Here is a 13,482-nt window from a genome sequence, read left to right as displayed (position 1 = left end):
TGATATGATGCAAGAATTTGAAACTGCTTAAATGTATTTAATTAAATGTATTTAAAATGTGGATCTGAGTTCCAAAAAATGGTTTTGTGATAGTGCTCAATACTCAGATGGCAAACCTGGAGGGGTGGGGCAGACTGAGCCCTTTGGAGCCAAGAAGATTCCATCAAGAGGTCAATATGCCCCATATGAAACTGCAAGATTTGATTATCTGCCCTGCTGGGCTTGAGGTTTGATTTGGTCTAAGATACTTATGTCATTTGGAGCCGGACACTGGGCCTATTCACATGGAGAAAGACATCTTAAAGGTAGAAAGCAAAAGTCTGGGTATAGGAGTAGACATTGGCTGGCTCTGAGGGAAGTTTGTAGGGATCCCAGCCAGCCCCGGCTATCCAAGCAGATGCCTGGTGTGCAATGCTCCTGAGTTAAATCGGGGCAAGGGCAGAGAGTGTGTCTTTCAACTGCATCTGTCTTGGTCTTTGTCTCTATTTGTACTTTCTGTCGATTAGACTCCATTTCATCTAGTAACTCCCAGCCGTTTTGAGATTCAGAATCATGCATCTGTTTTCTTGCACCAACATATTTGGAGGGTCTTCTAGTTTGCTTTTCTGTTGCTGTGATAAACACACAAGTTTTTGGAGGAAAGGGGTTATTTCACTTTTAAAAGGTCCATCACTGAGGGGAGCCAGGGCAGGAACTCAAAGCAGGGGCTTTAAGCAGAAGTCACAGAGGACCTTGTTCCTGGGCTTTCTCCAAGGCTCACATGGTTAGCTTCATGGTCTTCAACAGCCCAGGTCCACTTGTGTAGGGATTATAACTGCCCACAGTGGACTGAGCCCCCCTACATCAATGAGCAATCAAAAGAACTACACATCCATGTGTGCTATAGGCCAAGATGATCAAGGCAAGTTTCCAGGTGTGTAAAGTGGACAACAAAGATTAACCATCAGAGAGGAGAGCACAAAAAGGTCACATTTTTTTGTTACCATTACCCCTAAAGCTCCGTGTATCCTATGGTTTTGTTCATGGCTGCTGTGGCTCATCATAATCTGTCTCTCCCCTTGTGATAGCCACACGCATCTCTTTGCAATTCCACCGGAAATATTTACATCCACCTATGTGGGCTGACATTTTCCCCATGCACTTTGACCCCCTGATTCTACATACTGCAAACAGGTATGGGTGAAGTAACAGCGATGTTTGCTTTAAATTGTAGAACTAACACTTTGCTGTTAGATCACACCAAAACTGCTGGCTTCTGAGTCAACATGTCAAAGAAACTAAAAACTCCAGGCCTGGGAGCTGAACAAACGTTTGCAGTAGTGCCGTGAGGAGGGGGATGTGGGTGAGAAGGGCTCCTGACACATCTGTGTGGTTTTTGAATTCTTCTGATGCAGAAGCCCTCCAAAGGGACTACAGTGGCTACATTGAGCAAACATGTTCAGATGCTAAAACTGACAACAGTCTCTGCCCCAGTGTCTAGGGGGAGAAAGAAAATGGACTAAGAATATCTTAGACCCGTCCTCCACCAGTTGTGTCCATTCATCTGGAAGCTGAGGTTGCTTGGCTGTTAACACAAGCCAGCAGACAGCCAGATCTGACGCCACACCAGCAAGCAGAACATTTAGAATCAAGTGATCTTGTTGAACTTGGCTGTACTCCCCCCAAAGATGCCATTCTATAGGACTGCATGGCTTCCTGGTTTCTAGTGTTTGTCTATTTCACTATTCCATGTGTAATGATATATGTGTTGCTCAGATTTGAGTCATTGTGGAGACTGACAAGGTTGAGCACACTTGTCCACCATTTAGAGTCTGTCTTCTGGCAATTGTCAGTTTGTGTTTGATAGTGTTTTCTTTCTGGCTTGGAGGAGTTTTCTGCATGTTCTGGGCAATGAGCTTGCATTTACTCACCATTGATCTCTTTCTTTTACTAAAATATTTATGTGTATGTGTGTGTGTGAATGTGTTTCTGATTGTAGTGTGTGAGTATGAGTGTGTATGAGTGTGTTTCTGTGTGTGAATTTGTGTGTGTGCGTGTGTGAGAGTCTGTATTTGTGTGTGAGAGTTTCGATGTATGTAGGATGTTTGCATATTTGTGTTTGAGTGTGTGCTTGTGTGTGTCTGTGTGTATGTATACATAAGAGTTTGTGAGTGTGCTTGTGTGTATTTGTGTGAGTGTGTTGAGTTTGTGTATGTGTGAGGGTGTGTATTTGTGTGCTTGTGTTTGCATGTGTTTGTGTGTCTGAGTGTGTGTTTGAGTGTGTATGAAAATAACCAAGGCATCCAGAAAAGGATGTAGTTTCTCCAAGTGATTTTAAAATTACTTTTTCTATTTTCCTTTATATATATTCTGTAATATAAATTTTTCTTTTTCATGGTGGACATATATTTTCATAATCAGAAGGAGAAAAAAAGGTATTTGTCTCAGTGAATCACCATAGGCCCCCAATGTAGACACAAAAACGGCTTACAGTTGCAGATGTGAGGGGTCTGAGCTGAGAATGCAGAGGGTTCTCTTTCAGGCTACACACTGCTGAGCTTTTGGTGAGATGAGAGCTTCAGTCCTCAAAAGCCCTCTTATAAAGGTTCAAATATTATCCCTGTAGGGTCTACCTTCAAGACCTAATTATCTCCCCAAGGTAGGTATAATTTTTACTTTGCCCTATAACAACAGCATACTGGCCAAGCTTTCAGCATATGCATTCTGACAGAGAACTAACATTCTCTCCACAGCAAGCCTTCTTCTTTGTTTAAAGCAGAAAGCACACTATCTCTAAAGTTATGAGTCTAGAAGAAATAATTACCATTCTTTTTTTAAGATTAATTTTTATGTCTGTCCATGCATGTGCCTGAGTGCATGTGTGCCACACGCATGCAGTTTCTACAGTGTCCAGAAGAGGGCATCAGATTCCCTTGGCTCTGGAGTTACAGAAGACTGTGAACCACCACGTGATCTCTGGGAACCAAACCTGGATCCTCAACAAGAGCAGCCACTTCTCCTAACTGCTGAGCTATCTCCAGCTCCAAATAACTTTCTTAAAATGAATGCATAGGATCCTGGGGATATAGCTCGGTGGCAGACACTAGTTTAGCATGAAGAAGGCCTCAGAACTGAAAATGATCGAGTAAATAAAACATTGTAGGCTTAGATTTTTTTAAAAGCTACTTTTAATAAGGTTTCTCAAACACTTTTGGACCCCCCTACTAGCCACCACCCAAAGGTAGGAGAGAAAAGATGGCTAATAGGACAAGAGGATATGAACCTGTTTAGAAGTAGTTCTTTGGGGTGATTCCAATCCCCATTGTCGGGATGCCAGCAGTCCAGTTCAATAGTACCACCAAACATGAACCAGCAAGAGTGGCACAATCCAACAGACACTGCCAGGCCTCCACTGAATCAGCACGAGTCAGGGAGCAACAGAGACCAGCCAGGGTGCCAGGAGAAGTTCCCTGCTGTGCCTCAACAAAGTGAAGGTCGGGGAAGACCCAAGGCTGGCTACGCAAGTGCCCCAACACTGTCCATTGAGTCCTACTCTCTCCAAACATGTCCTCCCACTCATCTTGCACCAGCAAGACACCATGTTGAGTCTGCATCACATAACACAACCAGAAACTCCCACTTTCAAAACAGATAGTCTGAGATCTTGAACTATGTGTATGGTCTCATTAGCAAAATAACTAAAAGAGTAGGTAATGGTGTGTCTTATGGCAAGTTGGGGAACTTTTTTTCTCAATTAAGCCTACCAAATGAGGTTTCAGGAGGAAGTGATTTGGAAATAGGAAAACATATAAGCCTATTTGACATTTTTAAAATGGTAATTACAAACTGACTACTATTTTAACATAAATTCCCTAAGAACATGTGAGAAGGAGGAGCAGAAAGAGGAAAACAACCATTTTCCTCCTTTTTGTTTGAACCAACTCTCCAGCAAAGGACGAAGTCTTGTTAAACTAGTCAGATGCTTTGTGTTCAGCGTCTTCCCTTGGTTGACCACCTTTCTCTTTAGACCCAGTGAATGGCAGGTTTCTGCATCCTAATTCTAGACAAGTGAGTCACTACACATTTCTGTGTTGACACATCAGGACCACGACTTACCCTCTGACAACTGGGATGTTTTTACATCTTCCCCAAAGCGCTTTGACCTCAAAATAGTTTCTGGGGTTCTGTTCACTTGTTTGGTTTGTTGATCATGCTGGCTTTTTGGCAGATGCCAATGGAAATTTCTTAGCTGGATTTCCATCATTTTGCAGAATTTTGGGTTAAGTGTACAGCAAGTATTGTGGAGCCAGTGCACCTGTGCAGGGAAGCCAAGTAATCCCTTTGAAACTGATGTTAGTAATTAAGATACTTGCACTGGAGGCTGGACAGGTAACTCAGTGGGTAAGAGCACTCATTGCTCTTGTAGAGAACCTGGGTTCAGTTCCCGGAATACCCATGACAGCTCTCAACCATCTGCAACTTCGATTCCAGGTTTCTAATGCTCTCTTCTGGCCTCCAGGGGGACCAAGCACACATACAGTATACCAACATACAGTCAAAACACTCATAGATAGGTAGATAGGTAGATAAGTAGATATATAGATATAGATATAAATACACATGTGTATATATATGAAATAAATGTATAAATATATGAAATAATCACATTTGAAATAAATGTATAAATATATGAAATAATCACATTTCATATATATATATATATATATATATATATATATACATATATATAATTTAAAGATAAAGATGAGGCCTCTGCTCAGCATCACAATATTATGGTCCAGATCCTCTAGAGAGGTGATTTTTCAACCCTCCTAGTGTTGTGACCCTTTAATACAGTTTCATGCCATAGTGACCCCCAACAATAAAATTACTATTCTTGCTACATCTTAACGATAATTTTGCTACTTTGTGAATAGAAATGTAAATATTTATGTTTTCTGATGGTCTTAAGAGACCCCTATGAAAGGGTTGTTTGATGCCCCCCCAAAGAGGTTATGGCCCACAGGTTGAGAACCACTGTTGTAGACCTGCAAAAGGCTTAAAGATGCTTAGAAGAACGCACTTCCCGAGCAGCACCTGCCTGTGCATCGCATTCTAAACTCGGTGCTAAAGATCTAGGCTCTCCAGCATCACTCTACTGGAGAAAGGGTCACCTCTCCCATCCAAATCTCGCCATGTTTAGACAGTCATCTCTGTACTCAAGCTGTGAATCTGCAGATTCAACCAACCCTGTGTTAAAAGCATTCAAAACATTGCATCTGTACTGAATATATTTCTTGTCATTTTTCCCTACACAACAGAGACTAACTATTTACATTCCAGGCATAATTTAAAGCTCTAGGGAGATCTGGAATAGATAATACACAAATGCTGTATACAGCATGTTTTACTGGAGACTTGTGCTTCGATGGGCTTTGGCTTCATCAAGGGAAGCATCCTTCACAGATGCTGAGAAGTGATGGTGTGGCTTTAAAGTGGACAAACCGGGGCTGGTGAGATGGCTCAGTAGGTAAGAGCACTGACTGCTCTTCCGAAGGTCCTGAGTTCGGATCCCAGCAACCACATGGTGGCTCACAACCACCTGTAATGAGATCTGACGCCCTCTTCTGGGTGTGTCTGAAGACAGCTACAGTGAATTACACTGGAGCAAGCGAGGCCGGAGCGAGCAGGGCTGGCAGAGATCCTGAGTTCAATTCCCAGCAGCCACACACATGATGGCTCATGGTCATCTATACAGCTACAGTGTACTCATACACATAAAATAAATAAATAAAATAAATCTTTAAAAAAATAATAAAGTGGACAAACCCCTGGGAGCAAAGCAATGAATCTGCTCCAAATCTTGTTATTGGTAATGGAAAATGAATGATTAAATATATATCAAGTGATATAAAAGATCACCAGTGACCTCACTGAGCAGCATTGCCAATGAAATCCTTTCCAAAAAGATCAATAATAATAACCCTCTGTAGATACATGAGATTGAATAAAACAACACTCAATGCACTCCCTGAATAGCATCACCAATAAAATACTTGCTTAGATTCAATAATCTTCAGAAATCCAATAAGTATGATGAGCCAATTCACAATTTTCACATTTGTACATTTAATGCCTCAAAGTTAGGTGGAAATGTACAAAACCTTAATTTACCTATATATATTTGCTAAAAAGTATGATAAAATGATTAATACATGATTTTCAAGAATTTTATGCTCAATGGTAGGGTCCTAGATTCAATCTCTCTCTCTCTCTCTCTCTCTCTCTCTCTCTCTCTCACACACACACACACACACACACACACACACACACACACACGAAGAAGAAAGGGGAAGTTACTGAAGAAAGGAGTTCTGAAGGTCTGAGTCTGGGGAATTACTTCCTTAGCAGGTTTACGAATGAGCACAGGGACCTCATATTCCCCAGAATGCATTGAGATCCCCAGAATGCATGTGAAAGCTGAGCGGTGTCTCATCTAGGGTTCTCTAACCTAACAGAACTGACAGTGTGAACAAAAAGTGAAAGTGGATTTATTGGCGTGGCTTACGTGCTGTGCTAGTCCAACAATGGCCCTTAAAGAAAATGATAAGAATCTGCAAGTTGTTCAGTCCCTAGGCTGGATGTCACAGCTGGTTGTCAGTCTACATTGGAATCCCAAAGAAGGCAGTTCTACTACTGGAAAAGGGATGCCTCAGCAGAAAGCAGATGAACTTGCCAGCATGAGTGTGGGCAAACAGGCAAAGAGCAAAAGCTTCCTTTTCCTACACCCTTTTATGTGAGTTGCCACCAGAAGGTATGGCCCAGAGTTAAGGCAAATCTATCCAGCCTGAACATCCAATCAAGGAACCCCCTCACACAGACAGAAGACATCGTAACATCTGTGATCCTGGCACTTGGAAGGAGAAGACAGACAATCCCTGAAGCAAACTGGCTAACTAGACCAGCCAGAATTGGCAGGTTCCAGATTCAGCAAGAGACCCCAACTCAATGTATAAAATGGAGCACAATCATAGAAGAGACAAACCGTCAACTGCAGGCCTCCACACACATTCACACACATGTGCGTGCATACTCATACCCATACATGTGTGCACCCCCACACATGCCCATACACACACACAAATAAATATAATATAAAATGAATTTCAGTAATGACTCAAAAGTTATGACCATAAAAGCAAAGTACTATGCAGTTTTGCTTTGTTTTTTTTTTTAATGACTGACAGTGGGTATCGGGTATCTATGGTAATTTGCCCTGGATGGACCAAAGCAGTAATTCAGCAATTTTAGTTAATTTTTCATCATAAGTTTTATGACTATATGAACTGTCAAAACATAACTCACAAAATGTTAAAGACATGATTATCATATAAATAGATGCCAAATATCACACAAATAGATGAGCCAGAGGTTTCAGGTAACCCATTAAAGAAGGTCTCAGAAGGAGGCAAGAGAGTTCAAAAGCTGTGAGAAAAGGAGATTGAATGTGGTCCAAGGAAAAGAGAATCCCAAAACACAGTAGCTACACTGGAAGCCAAATTAATATCACGCACTGCAAGGAACCCATGAGCTATAAGTTTCCCTGCTCCAACGGCAAAGGGAAGTCAGCCCACCATATTGCATTCTGCAATCTGGCATCTATATTTAGAGATGTGTTAAGCAACGGTGCCCCAATCACACCCAAGATCAAGCCTCAACTCACACAGTAGGGAACGCTCTTAGCAGAAGGTCACTGGATCCCCTCTTTATCTAACTGACAAGTTTGGAGTAATTGTCCTCAGTAAAACTTACACTAAGACATTTTAAATGTGGACTTAGAAAGCCAAGAAGAAAAACATCACTTCTCAAAGTTCTTAAGGGTCTGTATAAACAGTTACGTCGCTGACATACATATGTATGTGGCTCATTCTTAATTGTGTGTGGAAAAGCTTGGCGAGTTATTTTGCCTGCAGTGTATTTTCTACAACTGTAAATAATTTAATTCAGAAAATGTGTCAAGTTGGATGAATTAATCCACAGTCCTTATTCAAACTCCACCACTTATCCCAATGGTGTACTTTATCTGAGTGATACCAAGCCTAGCTTTATGTGGGTTCATGTGGATTCAAACTCAGGTCCTCACACTTGTATGCCAAGTGCTTTTCTCCACTAAGCCATCTTCCCAGCACCTTCATCTCAAAGCTGAGTAAGTAGCTCTCTGCATAAGCCCCAGCACCACAGTGTGTAATAGCAAGTGTGCCTTTACTTCAGTAAACCTTACTGAAACACCCAAGACTTCATCACAAACAACTTCAAAGATCCAAAGCAAATTCAGGCTTAATGTGAGTAGGGTTTTTGGTTTTGTTTTTTGTTCTTTTATTTTCTTTTAGAATTTATTTTAGCTATTTTTGTTTAATATATGGTCTTTGGTTTCTGTTCCGAGAAGGATGGTGGAAAGATATCAACTTTACAGCTAAAATGACTTCAAAGTATGTAAAACATATTTTATAACATCTTTAAGTACCAAGGTGAGCTGGAACTAAGCATACGTAAGATGTACTGGACATGGGAGCTAATGATGTCAATGGAATGGTGAAGGCTATCTTCATGCCAAAGGGTTTAGACCAACTGGAGAATCCTCGGGTTGGGTGTCATGAATCCTAGAAGACATAGGAGACATGTCCTGGGCCATGCCAAGGTCAGTCAATGTAATAAAAGACTTCTTCCAATAACTCGGGGGGGGGGGTCAGGGGGACCATGGCAGTCACAGTCTCAGAGTAAAGGAGATACACCTCTATCCCTAGGGAAAATTGCCTGTCAAATAATGTGGCAGAGTATTGGGTAGAAGGTTAGAGGGCTTGAAGGTCATTGGAGATGAACCCCAGGCTTGATAATCAGCAACCTGTAAAACCAGGAGCTGAAGCTAGAGAGCTGTTGTTGTGTTTTATAAAAAGATAAGAAAAGCCAGTGATATGTTTGGTGGGGTAAGGGGGTGCTTCCACGGGCTCATGCTGAGGCATCCCTTCCCTCTGAGGTACCAGCCACAGGATGGTGCAGTATAGAATAGAGTTTATTCAGGGCATGGGGAGGGGAGTTGAGAGAAAGGCAAAGAGAGAGAAAGAGAGAGTAGAGGAGTAGAGGCCAGCCATGAGCACATGAAGAAAGAGGAGGGAGGGGAGTAGGGAGAGAGAGGGTAAGGAGCAGGAATAAGAGGAGAAAAGAAGAGAGCAAGAGAGTGAGGAGGAGGGGGCAAGCAGCCCCTTTTATAGTGAGTCAGGCACACCTGGCTCTTGCCAGGAGACTGTGAGGCGGAGCCTAAACAAAATGCCAACAGCTGTGGCCACACCAGGTCTGATTTGTAAATGTCTGAACTGCCCAGAAGGTGATGAGATTACTATCTAGCTGGAGGTTTTGCAGCACAGAACAAATACACACCTTTTCCACTCCCTTAAGGATTGATCCAAACAGGCTTATCTATCATCGGGGTGCCGGCAGGAAAACACCCTTCAGGGAAAGCTATAGACTCTGAAAATCATATAAAACCTACAGAAGATGTCAGTAGACACATCTTATTGTGGCTTTGCCTGGTTTCCTATTCAGAGAGTACCCTACACAGTGGTCTCTCTGGTCCCTGGACACTCCTATCCCTTGAGAATGTGCTTTATGGCAGTGGTCCATTTGTCCATTGCTCACCCTTGTCCATGAGCATTTGTGTGTATATCTGTCTGTGTGCGTCTGTGTGTTTGTATGTGTGTGTCTCTGTGCATGTGTGTGTTTGTCTGTGTGTGTGTGTGTTTGTCTCTGTGTGTATGTATGTCTCTATGTGTCTGTGTGTCTCTGTGTCTCCGAGTGTTTGTGTGTTTGTGTGTCTATATGTGTGTGTGTGTTTGTGTGTGTGTCTGTGCCCATGCAGACATACGTGGAGGCTAATGTCTGAATGTCTTCCTAAACTGTCAAACCTAGAGTTGGGGCGGTACCACTGTGAGGTGATGTGAGCTTTATAAAGTGGGTCTTAAGTCACTGGAGAGTGGAAAGCAGTGCCTCTGAAGGGGACTGTGGGACTCTCATCCCTTTTCTGTCTGTCTCCTAGACATAGGAGTAGCCCTTCTTCCCTATGGGCTCCCTCCATGATATGCTGCCTTCCTGCAAACCCACGGCAAAGGGACAGTGATCATTGGCTGGAACTTCACATCTGTAAACCAAGACCTCCCCAGATCCAGGCAGACTTATTTAATCTGATGTGGGATTCTCCATTACTCACAAAAGGTGGGCCAGCTCCTTTGAACCAAAAACAAAACAAAACAGAAACCAAAAAGAAACCACTTCGGCTGGGATGGAGAAATGACTCAGCAGTCATGAGATCTTGTTGCTTTTGGTGCCCATCACTGATGTTGTGGCTTGCAAAACTATCTATAATCCCAGTTCCAGGGGGGTCCAATGCCTTCTTCTGGCCTCTGGGGGTGCATACATGTGGAACATACAGATCTGCAGGCAAACATTTATACACATAAAATAAATACCTTTTAAAATGTATTTGGGCCAGGTGTAGTGTATACACTTATAGTGCTACCACTCAGAAACTGGAGGCAGGAAAACATCAAATATAAGAGTGACTAGGCTCCATAGTGAGACTGTCTCCAATAACAAGCAGAAACACGGAGTGCATTTGGCTCTTTGCACCTTCAAAGTACAAATGAAGGGTTTCACATGGTGTGGTGGTTTGTATATGCTCAGCCCAGGGAGTGGCACTATTAGAAGGTGTGACCCTGCTGGAATAGGTGTGTCACTGTAGGTGTGGGCTATTAGACCCACTTCCTAGTTGCCTGGAGGTCAGTCTTCTCTTAGAGGCCAGCAGATGAAGATGTAGACCTCTCAGCTCCTCCTACACCATGCCTGTCTGGATGCTGCCATGTTCCTGCCTCAATGATAATGGACTGAACCTCTGAACCTGTAAGCCAACCCCAATTAAATGTTGTCCTTATAACAGTTGCCTTGGTCACGGTGTCTGTTCACAGAAGTAAAACCCTGACTAAGACGCATGGAGTCATATGAAAGCAGTGAGATCATCTTCCCATTCAGAATTCTAGGTTTTCCTCCCAATGAGCACCCATCAGTCTTGTGAAGGTGTGTGGGTCATTCATGGCACAGAGAATAAATCCAGACCTAGTTGATTTGTCATTTACTGGACATTCCTGATCTGATCATCTCTGAAGGAATTGCTTTTGGATTCATCTCTTGTACTAGCTGCATTCTTGAAACACCAATGCTCTCGGTTTTTATGAGGACCGTGAGGACTTCATACAAACACATCTACTGCAGGACTTCTCTGAATCAGCAGGTGCTGGGTGTCTAAAATGCAGATCTAAAGAGCCTGACATTCAAACGTTCCAGAATGATGAAACTCTGCTGCGGAGAGGCACTTCCTGCCAATGTTTTCTCATGAGTGGCTCTGCTTTCCATAATGAAGTGTGAGGACCCCAACAGGTGACAAGGGTGTGCAAAGAGACATGTTGATGAGAAGGGACAGGAGAGCATTAGTGGTCTCTAGCGTGTGGTTTTAAATTTGTGTGAGGACAAGGAGAGAGGGAAAATGCACTCATATCAGTTAAGAAGGGAGACAGAACAGTACCAACAGAATCCAGGTGTATATAAGACATGTGGAGCTCAGGTTGGAGAGTTTAACCTGGAGGCCCCATGATTAAGAGTATGTGTTGCTCTTCCAGAGGACCAGAGTTTGGTTCCCAACATCTATGAATGGTGACTCACAACTGATTTTAAGTCTAGTCCTAAGAGATCCAATGCTTTCTTCTCATCAGTTTGGGCATCCGAACCATATGCATACACACACACACACACACACACACACACACACACACACACACACACGCATGTACACATGCACACACAACTTTAGAGAAATCTAAACATTAAAAGGAAATAAAAATTTTAAAACAGGTGGAACTGACTAATGAGAGAAAGCACTAGCCACCCCTACAGCATAAGCATATGCTGAGCTCAAAGAAGGGTTTAAGGACAGCACAAGTATCTTCAGGTAATTTTGACTTCCAGACAAGTTTAAAAAAAACAAAAAGCCTACGTGTGTTGCATGTGATAGTTAATCTTGACAGTCAGCTCAATAGGAAATCTGAGGGTGACTTTACAGATTCAGCTAATAGCAATGAGAAGCCACCGCCTACATGTGTGTGGCACCGTTCCACCAGCTGAGGTCCTAGACTAAAGAAAAAGGAGAAAATGAACTAAGCACTGGTACCCATGATGCTTTGCTTCTTGACTATGGATGTAATGTCCTCAATTTGCCTGAAGCTCCTGATGCCATAACTCTTACAGACTGTACCCTTGAACTGGGATCCCACACCTTTGTTGTCTAGTATTTTGTTGCCTCTGTAAGACACACAACTAATACAGTGTGAGAAGCAGGATATCAGCATTCTAATTCTGAGACCTGTAAATACATTAAGTAGCAAAATGAACTTGGAGATGAAATTAAGAATCCCAAGTGAGGTGGCTCAGCAGATAAAGGTAGATGAAGCCAAGCCTGAGGACCTGAGTTCAATCCCAGGGACCCACATGATTGAAGGAAAAAAAAAAAAAAAACCCTGGGTCTGAAAGTTGTCCTCTGACCTCCACATGAGCACTGTGGCATCTGTGAACATACAAGTGAATGAATGAACGAATGGATGGTTGAATGAGTGAATGAATGAATGCAATTTTCATTACTTTATTCACCTTATATCCAGATCACACTCCCTCCTCCCAGTCCCCCCTCACACTGACCCTCCTTTCCACACCCCAATTTACCTCTGAGAAAGGGGAGGTCCTCCCCTGGGTACCAACACACCCTGACACCTCAAGTCACTGCAGGACTAGGCACATCCTCTCCCACTGAGGCCAGACAAGGCAGCCTGGTAAGGGGAACAGAATCCATAAGCAGGCAACAGAGTGAAGGTTAAGTTGCCAAATCTTTTAAATTCAGACTCCATTTTAGAGAACCTGACCTAAATTTGAACTCAGGTAAACTAACAGGCTGGTACCTGGCAGTAGTTTCCAAGTTGCCCCACAACAAAATCTGAGCCTACCTCTAGCCTCTAGGCTAACCACCAACAAGACCAGCATTTCCAGGTTATATCCTCAGTAAGACCAGTGTCCCCCAACAAACCTGCACCCCAGGTTACAAGCCTACCCCCTGTCTAATGACCACCAATGCAGAGGGGAGCAGAAGTTAAGTTTATGATCTGACTCCCAGCACCAGCCAATTATGTTAAAGGTCACAGGAGCTTTCCAATTAGATGCTTGCACATGTATTCCCTGCTTGCTGCTTACTATAAAGCCTTGTCCTGATAGACATTTGGGGCTCCCAAACCACCAAAATCATCCTGTGTGAAGGTGGTGCATTGGGGAGGGGGGAGCTAGCTTGAATAGAATAAATACCCTGCTGTGAGTTACATCAGATCAGCTCCTATCTGGTTTTTTTTTTTTTTTTTT

Source organism: Mastomys coucha, unplaced genomic scaffold (genome assembly GCF_008632895.1).
Source record: "Mastomys coucha isolate ucsf_1 unplaced genomic scaffold, UCSF_Mcou_1 pScaffold22, whole genome shotgun sequence".
NCBI lineage: Eukaryota > Metazoa > Chordata > Mammalia > Rodentia > Muridae > Mastomys > Mastomys coucha.
This window is presented reverse-complemented; position numbering follows the sequence as displayed.